We start from the raw sequence: 13,996 nt of genomic DNA on the forward strand, positions 1-13,996 counted from the left end.
ATTATAGCTACAGAGAAAAAAACAGAAATTACTATTTTATATGATTGCATGGGTAAATAACTGTACGTTTTTATGAGTAACTTTTGACAAAATGACTTTATTCAGTGTTTTCCTGGTCAGATATGAGGTGACAGACGTTCAGCGAGGATGAAGAGCCGCCTCTCTCTTCCACCCGAAGGTCTTCGGCTCTGTTCCAACACTTTACAAAATGCATCCGTCCTTCCATCCTTCCTGCCTTCCTGCCTTGAGGTTATCAAAGTCATTCAGTTAAGGGTGTATTTTATTTGTGTTGGAACATGGCCCCCGGAGGGAGAGACGTTGTGTCACCGTTCGTTTAATGGACGGGCTTGGGTTCTAGTGGGATGCTGGGAAATGTAGTTTTTTTTTAAAAACTCAACATTTTCTATTTGATTTTTTTAGACGTTTTATCAGAACAACAACCACGTCTGATCCAATCAAATCATGACGACCAAACAGACCTACGGGTAAATACAGTCTAAACCAGACCAGGGAGTCGGCGATATTACTCAGCCTGGTCCCAGATCACTTCGTTCTTGTGTTGGCTCAGTTGGTAGAGCAAGGCACTTGCAACCCCAAAAGGTTGTGGGTTTGATTCCAGCTCGGGCCATCCGTACGTCAAATCTATGCACCCATGACGGACTCTCTAAGTTGCTTTGGGGAAGAAAAAAACATGAACTAAATGTTCTATATGAATGGTGCTGTCTTACCAACACACAGGTCTGGGATCATCTCTAAGTTGCTTTGGGAAAAAAACATGTTCTATATGAATGGTGCCGTCTTACCAACACACAGGTCTGGGATCATCTCTAAGTTGCTTTGGGAAAAAAACATGTTCTATATGAATGGTGCCGTCTTACCAACACACAGGTCTGGGATCATCTCTAAGTTGCTTTGGGAAAAAAACATGTTCTATATGAATGGTGCTGTCTTACCAACACACAGGTCTGGGATCATCTCTAACGGGTTTAGTTATTCCAAGTGCCAATAGTCACAACACACAGGGTCAGTTGATATATATATTTTAACAGACTATTCAAAGAGGTGTGTATATATATATATATTTCCAGAAGTATATGACCCTTCTATCAGAGTACTGCATGTATATAGAATGGTCTAACACAGTAAATGACATTATTTTTTATCTCCCCATGATATTATAGACAGTAAAGACAGAATATCTCCCCATGATATTATAGCATAATTCTAACACAGTAAATGACTACAGACAGTATATCTCCCCATGATATTATAGCACTTAATGAGGTCTAACACAGTAAATTACAGACCTACAGACAGTATATCTCCCATGATATTATAGCACTTAATGAGGTCTAATACAGTAAATTACAGACCTACAGACAGTATATCTCCCCATGATATTATAGCACTTAATGAGGTCTAACACAGTAAATTACAGACCTACAGACAGTATATCTCCCCATGATATTATAGCACTTAATGAGGTCTAACAAAGTAAATTACAGACCTACAGACAGTATATCTCCCCATGATATTATAGCACTTAATGAGGTCTAAAACAGTAAATTACAGACCTACAGACAGTATATCTCCCCATGATATTATGATATTATAGCACTTAATGAGGTCTAAAACAGTAAATTACAGACCTACAGACAGTATATCTCCCCATGATATTATAGCACTTAATGAGGTCTAACACAGTAAATTACAGACCTACAGACAGTATATCTACAGACAGTATATCTCCCCATGATATTATAGCACTTAATGAGGTCTACAACACATGATATTATAGTAAATTACAGACCTACAGACAGTATATCTCCCCATGATATTATAGCACTTAATGAGGTCTAACACAGTAAATTACAGACCAGACAGACAGTATATCTACCTAGCTGTGTTGAATCTGGATGTGTGTGGAAATGTGTGTATATGTTTGTGTGTGTGAGAGAGTATGCGCGTGTGTGTTCTTGTCCATGATTTTAGACATTGTGTGTGTGTGTGTTTACATTATGTGTGTGTGTGTGTGTGTGTGTGTGTGTGTGTGTGTGTGTGTGTGTGTGTGTGTGTGTGTGTGTGTGTGTGTCTTATCCCTTATTCAAGGATCCACAATTTGCTGAATGGTCTCTGCTCAGGAATAAAACGTGTGTGTCCAAAATGGTACTCTCCTATTGGCCCTGGTCTAAAGTAGTGCACTATATAGGGAATAGGGCTCTGGTCTAAAGTAGTGCACTATATAGGGAATAGGGTGCCATAGGGCTCTGGTCTACAGTAGTGCACTATATAGGGAATAGGGCTCTGGTCTAAAGTAGTGCACTATATAGGGAATAGGGCCCTGGTCTAAAGTAGTGCACTATATAGGGAATAGGGTGCCATAGGGCTCTGGTCTAAAGTAGTGCACTATATAGGGAATAGGGTGCCATTGGAGAATCATTCAAGGACTCAGCAGACATGCACCTGCTCCAGTATTCACAGGCCTCACATGGGCCTCACATGGGCCTCACAGTCACATGGGCCTCACATGGGCCTATTATGGGAATGGGGTCATAACATAGCCATCTGCACATGCTCAGTCTCTCCAGGCCAGACAGAACATGTCTGTCAGGAGATGGGAAATTATAATAACAAACCATTCTTCTGGGGGAACGAATCAACAAATCAAATCATAAAAAAACTAATGCCATACGTCACGGGTAACGAGTTAGCATTGGTCTGGTCAGTTGATATTTGATTCAGGTCTGGTCAGTAGTCAGTTGATATTTGAACCAGGTCTGGTCAGTAGGCATATTTGATCCAGGTCTGGTCAGTTGATATTTGAACCAGGTCTGGTCAGTTGATATTTGACCAGGTCTGGTCAGTTGATATTTAATCCAGGTCTGGTCAGTAGTCAGTTGATATTTGAACCAGGTCTGGTCAGTAGTCAGTTGATATTTGATCCAGGTCTGGTCCAGTTGATATTTGATCCAGGTCTGGTCAGTTGATATTTGATCCAGGTCTGGTCAGTAGTCAGTTGATATTTGATTTCCAGGTCTGGTCAGTGATATTTGATCCAGTCTGGTCAGTTGATATTTGATCCAGGTCTGGTCAGTTGATATTTAATCCAGGTCTGGTCAGTATATTTAATCCAGGTCTGGTCAGTTGATATTTGATTCAGGTCTGGTCAGTAGTCAGTTGATATTTGATCCAGGTCTGGTCAGTTGATATTTGATCCAGGTCTGGTCAGTGGTCAGTTGATATTTATCCATCTGGTCAGTTGATATCTGGTCAGGTCTGATATTTGATATTTGATTCAGGTCTGGTCAGTGATATTTCAGGTCTTGTCATATTTGATCCAGGTCTGGTCAGTTGATATTTGATATCTTAATTCAGGTCTGGTCAGTTGATATTTGAACCAGGTCTGGTCAGTAGTCAGTTGATATTTGATCCAGGTCTGGTCAGTTGATATTTGATTCTGGTCTGGTCAGTAGTCAGTTGATATTTGATCCAGGTCTAGACAGTTGATATTTAATTCAGGTCTGGTCAGTTGATATTTGAACCAGGTCTGGTCAGTGGTCAGTTGATATTTGATCCAGGTCTGGTCAGTTGATATTTAATCCAGGTCTGGTCAGTTGATATTTGATTCAGGTCTGGTCAGTTGATATTTGATCCAGGTCTGGTCAGTTGATATTTGATCCAGGTCTGGTCAGTGGTCGGTCAGTCAGTTGATATTTGATCCAGGTCTGGTCAGTGGTCGGTCAGTCAGTTGATATTTGATCCAGGTCTGGTCAGTAGTCAGTTGATATTTGATCCAGGTCTGGTCAGTTGATATTTGATCCAGGTCTGGTCAGTGGTCGGTCAGTCAGTTGATATTTGATCCAGGTCTGGTCAGTAGTCAGTTGATATTTGATCCAGGTCTGGTCAGTTGATATCTGATCCAGGTCTGGTCAGTAGTCAGTTGATATTTGATCCAGGTCTGGTCAGTTGATATTTGATCCAGGTCTGGTCAGTGGTCGGTCAGTCAGTTGATATTTGATCCAGGTCTGGTCAGTAGTCAGTTAGTTGATATTTGATCCAGGTCTGGTCAGTGGTCGGTCAGTCAGTTGATATTTGATCCAGGTCTGGTCAGTAGTCAGTTGATATTTGATCCAGGTCTGGTCAGTTGATATTTGATCCAGGTCTGGTCAGTTGATATTTGATCCAGGTCTGGTCAGTTGATATTTGATCCAGGTCTGGTCAGTATTTGTCAGTTGATATTTGATCCAGGTCTGGTCAGTAGTCAGTTGATATTTGATCCAGGTCTGGTCAGTCAGTTGATATTTGATCCAGGTCTGGGTCAGTTGATATTTGATCCAGGTCTGGTCAGTTGATATTTGATCCAGGTCTGGTCAGTAGTCAGTTGATATTTGATCCAGGTCTGGTCAGTAGTCAGTTGATATTTGATCCAGGTCTGGTCAGTAGTCAGTTGATATTTGATCCAGGTCTGGTCAGTTGATATTTGATCCAGGTCTGGTCAGTTGATATTTGATTCAGGTCTGGTCAGTTGATATTTGATCCAGGTCTGGTCAGTAGTCAGTTGATATTTGATTCAGGTCTGGTCAGTAGTCAGTTGATATTTGATCCAGGTCTGGTCAGTAGTCAGTTGATATTTGATTCAGGTCTGGTCAGTTGTAGTCAGTCTGTATTTGATCCAGGTCTGGTCAGTAGTCAGTTGATATTTGATCCAGGTCTGGTCAGTTGATATTTGATTCAGGTCTGGTCAGTTGATATTTGATTCAGGTCTGGTCAGTTGATATTTGATCCAGGTCTGGTCAGTTGATATTTGATCCAGGTCCAGTCTGGTCAGGTAGTCAGTTGATATTTGATCAGGTCTGGTCTGGTCAGTAGTCAGTTGATATTTGATTCCAGGTCTGGTCAGTAGTCAGTTGATATTTGATCCAGGTCTGGTCAGTAGTCAGTTGATATTTGATCCAGGTCTGGTCAGTTGATATTTGATCCAGGTCTGGTCAGTTGATATTTGATCCAGGTCTGGTCAGTTGATATTTGATCCAGGTCTGGTCAGTAGTCAGTTGATATTTGATCCAGGTCTGGTCAGTTGATATTTGATCCAGGTCTGGTCAGTGGTCGGTAGTCAGTTGATATTTGATCCAGGTCTGGTCAGTTGATATTTGATCCAGGTCTGGTGTTGTCAGTAGTCAGTTGATATTTGATCCAGGTCTGGTCAGTTGATATTTGATCCAGGTCTGGTCAGTAGTCAGTTGATATTTGATCCAGGTCTGGTCAGTTGATATTTGATCCAGGTCTGGTCAGTAGTCAGTTGATATTTGATCCAGGTCTGGTCAGTGTCAGTTGATATTTGATCCAGGTCTGGTCAGTAGTCAGTTGATATTTGATCCAGGTCTGGTCAGTTGATATTTAATCCAGGTCTGGTCAGTAGTCAGTTGATATTTGATCCAGGTCTGGTCAGTAGTCAGTTGATATTTGATCCAGGTCTGGTCAGTGATATTTTCAGGTCAGTCAGTTGATATTTGATCCAGGTCTGGTCAGTTGATATTTGATCCAGGTCTGGTCAGTTGATATTTGATCCAGGTCTGGTCAGTTGGTCAGGTCTGGTCAGTCAGTTGATATTTGATCCAGGTCTGGTCAGTAGTCAGTTGATATTTGATCCAGGTCTGGTCAGTAGTCAGTTGATATTTGATCCAGGTCTGGTCAGTAGTCAGTTGATATTTGATCCAGGTCTGGTTGATATTTGATTCAGGTCTGGTCAGTCAGTTGATATTTGATCCAGGTCTGGTCAGTAGTCAGTTGATATTTGATTCAGGTCTGGTCAGTTGATATTTGATTCAGGTCTGGTCAGTTGATATTTGATTCAGGTCTGGTCAGTTGATATCTGATCCAGGTCCGGTCAGTTGATATTTGATCCAGGTCTGGTCAGTAGTCAGTTGATATTTGATCCAGGTCTGGTCAGTAGTCAGTTGATATTTGATTCAGGTCTGGTCAGTAGTCAGTTGATATTTGATCCAGGTCTGGTCAGTAGTCAGTTGATATTTGATCCAGGTCTGGTCAGTTGATATTTGATTCAGGTCTGGTCAGTTGATATTAGATCCAGGTCTGGTCAGTTGATATTTGATCCAGGTCTGGTCAGTAGTCAGTTGATATTTGATCCAGGTCTGGTCAGTTGATATTTGATCCAGGTCTGGTCAGTAGTCAGTTGATATTTGATCCAGGACTGGTCAGTTGATATTTAATCCAGGTCTGGTCAGTAGTCAGTTGATATTTGATCCAGGTCTGGTCAGTTGATATTTGATCCAGGTCTGGTCAGTAGTCAGTTGATATTTGATCCAGGTCTGGTCAGTTGATATTTAATCCAGGTCTGGTCAGTAGTCAGTTGATATTTGATCCAGGTCTGGTCAGTTGATATTTGATCCAGGTCTGGTCAGTAGTCAGTTGATATTTGATCCAGGTCTGGTCAGTTGATATTTAATCCAGGTCTGGTCAGTCAGTCAGTTGATATTTGATCCAGGTCTGGTCAGTAGTCAGTTGATATTTGATCCAGGTCTGGTCAGTAGTCAGTTTATTTGATCCAGGTCTGGTCAGTTGATATTTGATCCAGGTCTGGTCAGTTGATGATATTTGATCCAGGTCTGGTCAGTTGATATTTGATCCAGGTCTGGTCAGTGGTCGGTCAGTCAGTTGATATTTGATCCAGGTCTGGTCAGTTGATATTTAATCCAGGTAGTCAGTTGATATTTAATCCAGGTCTGGTCAGTAGTCAGTTGATATTTGATCCAGGTCTGGTCAGTCAGTTGATATTTGATCCAGGTCTGGTCAGTTGATAGTGGTCTGGTCAGTCAGTTGATATTTGATCCAGGTCTGGTCAGTGGTCGGTCAGCCAGTAATGTAACAGTGAAGACATATCTAACAGTAAAAGTCTTGGACAGGAGGAGTGTGTTGTGTGCTGACTTCCCAGAACGTCTGTGATAGTTTTTGTCTTGGAGAACAGAGTGGAGACGGAGAGTGTGTGTGTGTGTGTGTGTGTGTGTGTCTGTCAGAGTAGAGAGAGTGTGTGTGTGTGTGTGTGTCTGTGTGTGTGTGTGTGTGTGTGTGTCTGTCTGCCTCAGAGTGGAGAGGGAGAGAGAGTGTGTGTGTGTGTGTGTGTGTGTCTGTCTGCCTCAGAGTTGATCCAGGGAGAGAGTGTGTGTGTGTGTCTGGTCAGAGTGGAGAGGGAGAGAGTGTACATGTGTTTGGTCATTTCTCCTCTTCGCTTTGTTCTACTTCCTGTATCACACGGGAACAGCCAATCAGTTCATGCGTTGCAGTAACGATGATGACTAGTGAATAGTCTAGAATCTTCCTCTGTGTTTGGGCTGGTGATGATGACGACGCCCAGGAGAGATGCAGCCCAACCTGAATACATGTTAGTGTGAGACTGAGCGTTGCCACGACAACAACCTCCACTGTGTTCCTGTGGATTTACGCATCACGTTATTAATGCTTAGACTGGACTGCATGGTTTCATGGGGAATACATTACCTACGAAGCTATGACAAAGTGTGTCACACACACACACACACACACACACACACACACACACACACACACACACACACACCACTACCCTTTTGACACACATCCCTCAGCAAAAAATTCAGGTCCTTTAGTTTTAGTGTTTTGTGAGTTTTATTGCTGAAAAAAATGCAACTGTTATTTTCGTGTTATTTCCACATCACTGATATACAACCAGCCCAAAGAATGTAACGTATGTACCTTGTTTGACTGTGTCCCAAATGACACCCTATTTCCTATATAGTGCCCTACGTTTTATCCAGAGCTGGTCTAAAGTAGTGCACTATGTGTATGAAACAGGGTGGGACGTAGGCATTCTGCTGTAGAAGAGAAACAGGCTTTTGTCTAATCAAGTGGTTCAATCATGTTCCATTCAATAGTATGAGAATCCAGTTCCGGAATTCTACGTTCTGATTCTATGATTCCGTTGTTCCGATGTTACTGTAACAAGCACCTCTGTTTGGACTATTCTGAATGTTGGACCTGAACCGTGTTTCTTTACCATTGACAGACTGAAACCCAACTGTTATTTCACCAATACACACCGTGGTGGTTTCTAGAACTGTTATTTCACCAATACACACCGTGGTGGTTTCTAGAACTAACTGTTATTTCACCAATACACACTGTGGTGGTTTCTAGAACTAACTGTTATTTCACCAATACACACTGTGGTGGTTTCTAGAACTAACTGTTATTTCACCAATACACACTGTGGTGGTTTCTAGAACTGTTATTTCACCAATACACACCGTGGTGGTTTCTAGAACTCAACTGTTATTTCACCAATACACACTGTGGTGGTTTCAGAACAACTGTTATTTCACCAATACACACCGTGGTGGTTTCTAGAACTAACTGTTATTTCACCAATACACACCGTGGTGGTTTCTAGAACTAACTGTTATTTCACCAATACACACCGTGGTGGTTTCTAGAACTGTTATTTCACCAATACACACCGTGGTGGTTTCTAGAACTAACTGTTATTTCACCAATACACACCGTGGTGGTTTCTAGAACTAACTGTTATTTCACCAATACACACCGTGGTGGTTTCTAGAACTAACTGTTATTTCACCAATACACACCGTGGTGGTTTCTAGAACTAACTGTTATTTCACCAATACACACTGTGGTGGTTTCTAGAACTAACTGTTATTTCACCAATACACACCGTGGTGGTTTCTAGAACTAACTGTTATTTCACCAATACACACCGTGGTGGTTTCTAGAACTGTTATTTCACCAATACACACCGTGGTGGTTTCTAGAACTAACTGTTATTTCACCAATACACACCGTGGTGGTTTCTAGAACTAACTGTTATTTCACCAATACACACCGTGGTGGTTTCTAGAACTAACTGTTATTTCACCAATACACACCGTGGTGGTTTCTAGAACTAACTGTTATTTCACCAATACACACTGTGGTGGTTTCTAGAACTGGTGTGTGTGTGTGGTGTGGTTTCTAGAACTGTTATTTCACCAATACACACCGTGGTGGGTTCTAGAACTAACTGTTATTTCACCAATACACACTGTGGTGGTTTCTAGAACTAACTGTTATTTCACCAATACACACCGTGGTGGTTTCTAGAACTAACTGTTATTTCACCAATACACACCGTGGTGGTTTCTAGAACTAACTGTTATTTCACCAATACACACCGTGGTGGTTTCTAGAACTAACTGTTATTTCACCAATACACACCGTGGTGGTTTCTAGAACTAACTGTTATTTCACCAATACACACCGTGGTGGTTTCTAGAACTGTTATTTCACCAATACACACCGTGGTGGTTTCTAGAACTAACTGTTATTTCACCAATACACACCGTGGTGGTTTCTAGAACTAACTGTTATTTCACCAATACACACCGTGGTGGTTTCTAGAACTGTTATTTCACCAATACACACCGTGGTGGTTTCTAGAACTAACTGTTATTTCACCAATACACACAAAAAAATTCAGGTCCGTGGTGGTTTCTAGAACTAACTGTTATTTCACCAATACACACCGTGGTGGTTTCTAGAACTAACTGTTATTTCACCAATACACACCGTGGTGGTTTCTAGAACTAACTGTTATTTCACCAATACACACCGTGGTGGTTTCTAGAACTAACTGTTATTTCACCAATACACACCGTGGTGGTTTCTAGAACTGTTATTTCACCAATACACACCGTGGTGGGTTCTAGAACTAACTGTTATTTCACCAATACACACCGTGGTGGGTTCTAGAACTGTTATTTCACCAATACAACTAACTGTTATTTCACCAATACACACCGTGGTGGTTTCTAGAACTGTTATTTCACCAATACACACCGTGGTGGTTTCTAGAACTAACTGTTATTTCACCAATACACACCGTGGTGGTTTCTAGAACTAACTGTTATTTCACCAATACACACCGTGGTGGTTTCTAGAACTGTTATTTCACCAATACACACCGTGGTGGTTTCTAGAACTGTTATTTCACCAATACACACCGTGGTGGTTTCTAGAACTGTTATTTCACCAATACACACCGTGGTGGGTTCTAGAACTAACTGTTATTTCACCAATACACACCGTGGTGGTTTCTAGAACTGTTATTTCACCAATACACACCGTGGTGGTTTCTAGAACTGTTATTTCACCAATACACACCGTGGTGGTTTCTAGAACTAACTGTTATTTCACCAATACACACCGTGGTGGTTTCTAGAACTAACTGTTATTTCACCAATACACACTGTGGTGGTTTCTAGAACGAACTGTTATTTCACCAATACACACTGTGGTGGGTTCTAGAACTGTTATTTCACCAATACACACCGTGGTGGTTTCTAGAACTAACTGTTATTTCACCAATACACACTGTGGTGGTTTCTAGAACTAACTGTTATTTCACCAATACACACCGTGGTGGTTTCTAGAACTAACTGTTATTTCACCAATACACACTGTGGTGGTTTCTAGAACAAACTGTTATTTCACCAATACACACTGTGGTGGGTTCTAGAACTGTTATTTCACCAATACACACCGTGGTGGGTTCTAGAACTGTTATTTCACCAATACACACCGTGGTGGTTTCTAGAACTAACTGTTATTTCACCAATACACACTGTGGTGGTTTCTAGAACTAACTGTTATTTCACCAATACACACCGTGGTGGTTTCTAGAACAAACTGTTATTTCACCAATACACACTGTGGTGGTTTCTAGAACTAACTGTTATTTCACCAATACACACCGTGGTGGTTTCTAGAACTGTTATTTCACCAATACACACCGTGGTGGTTTCTAGAACTAACTGTTATTTCACCAATACACACCGTGGTGGTTTCTAGAACTAACTGTTATTTCACCAATACACACCGTGGTGGTTTCTAGAACTGTTATTTCACCAATACACACCGTGGTGGTTTCTAGAACTAACTGTTATTTCACCAATACACACCGTGGTGGTTTCTAGAACTAACTGTTATTTCATCAATACACACCGTGGTGGTTTCTAGAAATCCTGCTAGTTTACTGGTTAAAAACCAGCTCAGAAACCGACTAGTTTTTATGTACACTTACCAGGTAACCCCAACTAGTTTTAATGTAACTGTTAGGTAACCAATAACTAGTTTACTGTGGTTTCCAGGTAATCCCAACTAGTTTACTGTAAATTTACCAGTTTCTCAGTAATCCCAACTAGTTGTAATGTACACTTACCAGGTAATCCCAACTACTTTTAATGTACACTTACCAGGTAATCCCAACTAGTTTACTGTAAATTTACCAGGTAATCCCAACTAGTTGTAATGTACACTTACCAGGTAATCCCAACTACTTTTAATGTACACTACACACCAGGTACCAGGTACCAGGTAATCCCAACTAGTTTTTATGTACACTTACCAGGTAACCCCAACTAGTTTTGATGTACACATACCAGGTAACCCCAACTAGTTTTAATGTACATTTACCAGGTAATAACTGTTATTTACACCCAACTAGTTTTAATGTACACTTACCAGGTAACCCCAACTAGTTTTAATGCACACTTACCAGGTAACCCCAACTAGTTTTAATGCACACTTACAAGGTAACCCCAACTAGTTTTAATGCACACTTACCAGGTAACCCCAACTAGTTTTAATGCACACTTACCAGGTAACCCCAACTAGTTTTAATGCACACTTACCAGGTAACCCCAACTAGTTTTAATGCACACTTACCAGGTAACCCCAACTAGTTTTAATGTACACTTACCAGGTACCCCCAACTAGTTTTAATGTACACTTACCAGGTACCCCCAACTAGTTTTAAAGTACACTTACCAGGTACCCCCAACTAGTTTTAAAGTACACTTACCAGGTAATCCCAACTAGTTTTAATGTACACTTACCAGGTAACCCCAACTAGTTTTAAAGTACACTTACCAGGTAATCCCAACTAGTTTTAATGTACACTTACCGGGTAACCCCAACTAGTTTTAATGTACATTTACCAGGTAATCCCAACTAGTTTTAATGTACCTCGGTCAAAATGAAAATAAAACCCAATTTACAAATGTATTGTTGGTTGTGTGTTTTTGTTGCTTACTTTACAGGAGCAGTGACGGCCTCCACTGGAACACTGTCTGTACCTGGTCTGACTATGTCCTGAGGAGACCCAGGAACACACACACACCATACACACACCATACCACCACACACACACACACCATACCACCACACACACACACACACACACACACCATACCACCACACACACCATACCACCACACACACACACACACCATACCACAACACACACACACACCTGACACACACACCATACCACCACACACACACCTGACACACACACCATAGTTCCAGTACTTTCTTTATTACAAGCCAACAACCTCAGCCTCCAACCCGTTTTTACATGGCTTCATTCATCACATACATTCTCTGCATCAGAACCAACGCACACACATACTATTAACATAAAACAAACCCTGAACATCAAGCTAAAGTATTTACACATGAAGAGTTGGTTTCCAGACAGAGCCTCTCCTGGTTCTATGTTTCCCAGACAGAGCCTCTCCTGGTTCTATGTTTCCCAGACAGAGCCTCTCCTGGTTCTATGTTTCCCAGACAGAGCCTCTCCTGGTTCTGTTTCCCAGACAGAGCCTCTCCTGGTTCTATTTCCCAGACAGAGCCTCTCCTGGTTCTATGTTTCCCAGACAGAGCCTCTCCTGGTTCTGTTTCCCAGACAGAGCCTCTCCTGGTTCTATGTTTCCCAGTCAGAGCCTCTCCTGGTTCTATGTTTCCCAGTCAGAGCCTCTCCTGGTTCTATGTTTCCCAGTTAGAGCCTCTCCTGGTTCTGTTTCCCAGACAGAGCCTCTCCTGGTTCTATGTTTCCCAGTCAGAGCCTCTCCTGGTTCTATGTTTCCCAGTTAGAGCCTCTCCTGGTTCTATTTCCCAGTTAGAGCCTCTCCTGGTTCTATGTTTCCCAGACAGAGCCTCTCCTGGTTCTATGTTTCCCAGTCAGAGCCTCTCCTGGTTCTATGTTTCCCAGTCAGAGCCTCTCCTGGTTCTATGTTTCCCAGACAGAGCCTCTCCTGGTTCTATGTTTCCCAGACAGAGCCTCTCCTGGTTCTATGTTTCCCAGACAGAGCCTCTCCTGGTTCTATGTTTCCCAGACAGAGCCTCTCCTGGTTCTATGTTTCCCAGTCAGAGCCTCTCCTGGTTCTATGTTTCCCAGACAGAGCCTCTCCTGGTTCTATGTTTCCCAGACAGAGCCTCTCCTGGTTCTATGTTTCCCAGACAGAGCCTCTCCTGGTTCTATGTTTCCCAGACAGAGCCTCTCCTGGTTCTATGTATTCACTACAAAAAAATCTGACCTCATCATGAGGGACCGCAGTGGCTCGCTGGTCTGCGTACCCACGTTCATAAAATTAAACATTATAGAGTTAATCTCTTGCAATTCTACGCAGTTTGCCATAGGATGGAGAGAAATATTTGCAGTGTTTATATAATATCTGAGTGAAAGTGACAAACAAAATTAATGGGGGCCCCCGGTCGGTAATGAGACCATAATTACTACAAGTTTAGATAGCTGGCTAGACTCATTTACCAATCTTATTTATTTTTATTTTTTTGCAGACAAGGGCTTCAATGTATTATTCCAGTTCAGGCACAATTTAGATTTTGGCCACTAGATGGCAGCAGTGTATGTGCATTTTTGTTGACTGATCCAATGAATCATTGCATTTCAGTTCAAAATGTTGTATCAGGTCTGCCCAAATGTGCCTAATTGGTTTATTGATACATGTCATAACTCTGCCCTCTCCTCAAACAATAGCATGGTATTATTTCACTGTAATAGCTACTGTAAATTGGACCGTGCAGTTAGATTTTAGGCATTTAAGCTTTCTGCCCATATCAGATATGTCTATGTCCTGGGAGATGTTCT

The 13,996-nt window shown here is 41.7% G+C and overlaps 1 protein-coding gene and 3 long non-coding RNA genes across 53 annotated transcripts in view; 3 read left to right on the forward strand and 1 right to left on the reverse strand.

Annotated features, from left to right (window-relative positions):
• Nucleotides 1-392, forward strand: part of LOC118383006 (circadian locomoter output cycles protein kaput-like) — a 62,609-nt gene extending 62,217 nt beyond the window's left edge. Inside the window, exon 24 of the mRNA XM_052508192.1 lies at nucleotides 1-392. This exon is cut by the window's left edge and continues 878 nt beyond it. The gene's annotated coding sequence lies outside the window, so the exon portion shown is untranslated.
• An 848-nt stretch (nucleotides 393-1,240) lies between these two features.
• On the reverse strand, nucleotides 1,241-1,963 carry LOC127923927 (uncharacterized). Its single transcript, XR_008116217.1, has 4 exons — nucleotides 1,811-1,963; nucleotides 1,650-1,716; nucleotides 1,374-1,507; nucleotides 1,241-1,307 (listed from the first exon to the last, which is right to left on the reverse strand). It is a non-coding gene; the product is annotated as an uncharacterized LOC127923927 (long non-coding RNA).
• A 1,168-nt stretch (nucleotides 1,964-3,131) lies between these two features.
• On the forward strand, nucleotides 3,132-7,025 carry LOC127923925 (uncharacterized). The gene is made up of 10 exons (XR_008116215.1): nucleotides 3,132-3,219; nucleotides 3,579-4,023; nucleotides 4,061-4,186; nucleotides 4,339-4,640; nucleotides 4,891-5,067; nucleotides 5,771-6,294; nucleotides 6,387-6,445; nucleotides 6,625-6,691; nucleotides 6,742-6,804; nucleotides 6,854-7,025. It is a non-coding gene; the product is annotated as an uncharacterized LOC127923925 (long non-coding RNA).
• Nucleotides 7,026-7,200: 175 nt separating this feature from the next.
• LOC127923923 (uncharacterized) lies at nucleotides 7,201-12,111 on the forward strand. 50 transcript variants are annotated; one of them, XR_008116152.1, is made up of 8 exons: nucleotides 7,201-8,112; nucleotides 8,487-8,787; nucleotides 9,026-9,451; nucleotides 9,717-9,802; nucleotides 9,862-10,189; nucleotides 10,565-11,131; nucleotides 11,572-11,809; nucleotides 11,844-12,111. It is a non-coding gene; the product is annotated as an uncharacterized LOC127923923 (long non-coding RNA). The 50 variants fall into 50 exon arrangements; XR_008116146.1 differs by lacking the exon at nucleotides 7,201-8,112 and adding an exon at nucleotides 8,119-8,280; XR_008116139.1 differs by lacking the exon at nucleotides 7,201-8,112 and having other exon boundaries at nucleotides 8,368-8,787; nucleotides 11,844-11,911; nucleotides 11,946-12,111.
• Nucleotides 12,112-13,996: the final 1,885 nt, after the last annotated feature.

Source organism: Oncorhynchus keta, unplaced genomic scaffold, assembly GCF_023373465.1.
Source record: "Oncorhynchus keta strain PuntledgeMale-10-30-2019 unplaced genomic scaffold, Oket_V2 Un_contig_3378_pilon_pilon, whole genome shotgun sequence".
Taxonomy (NCBI): Eukaryota; Metazoa; Chordata; class Actinopteri; order Salmoniformes; family Salmonidae; genus Oncorhynchus; species Oncorhynchus keta.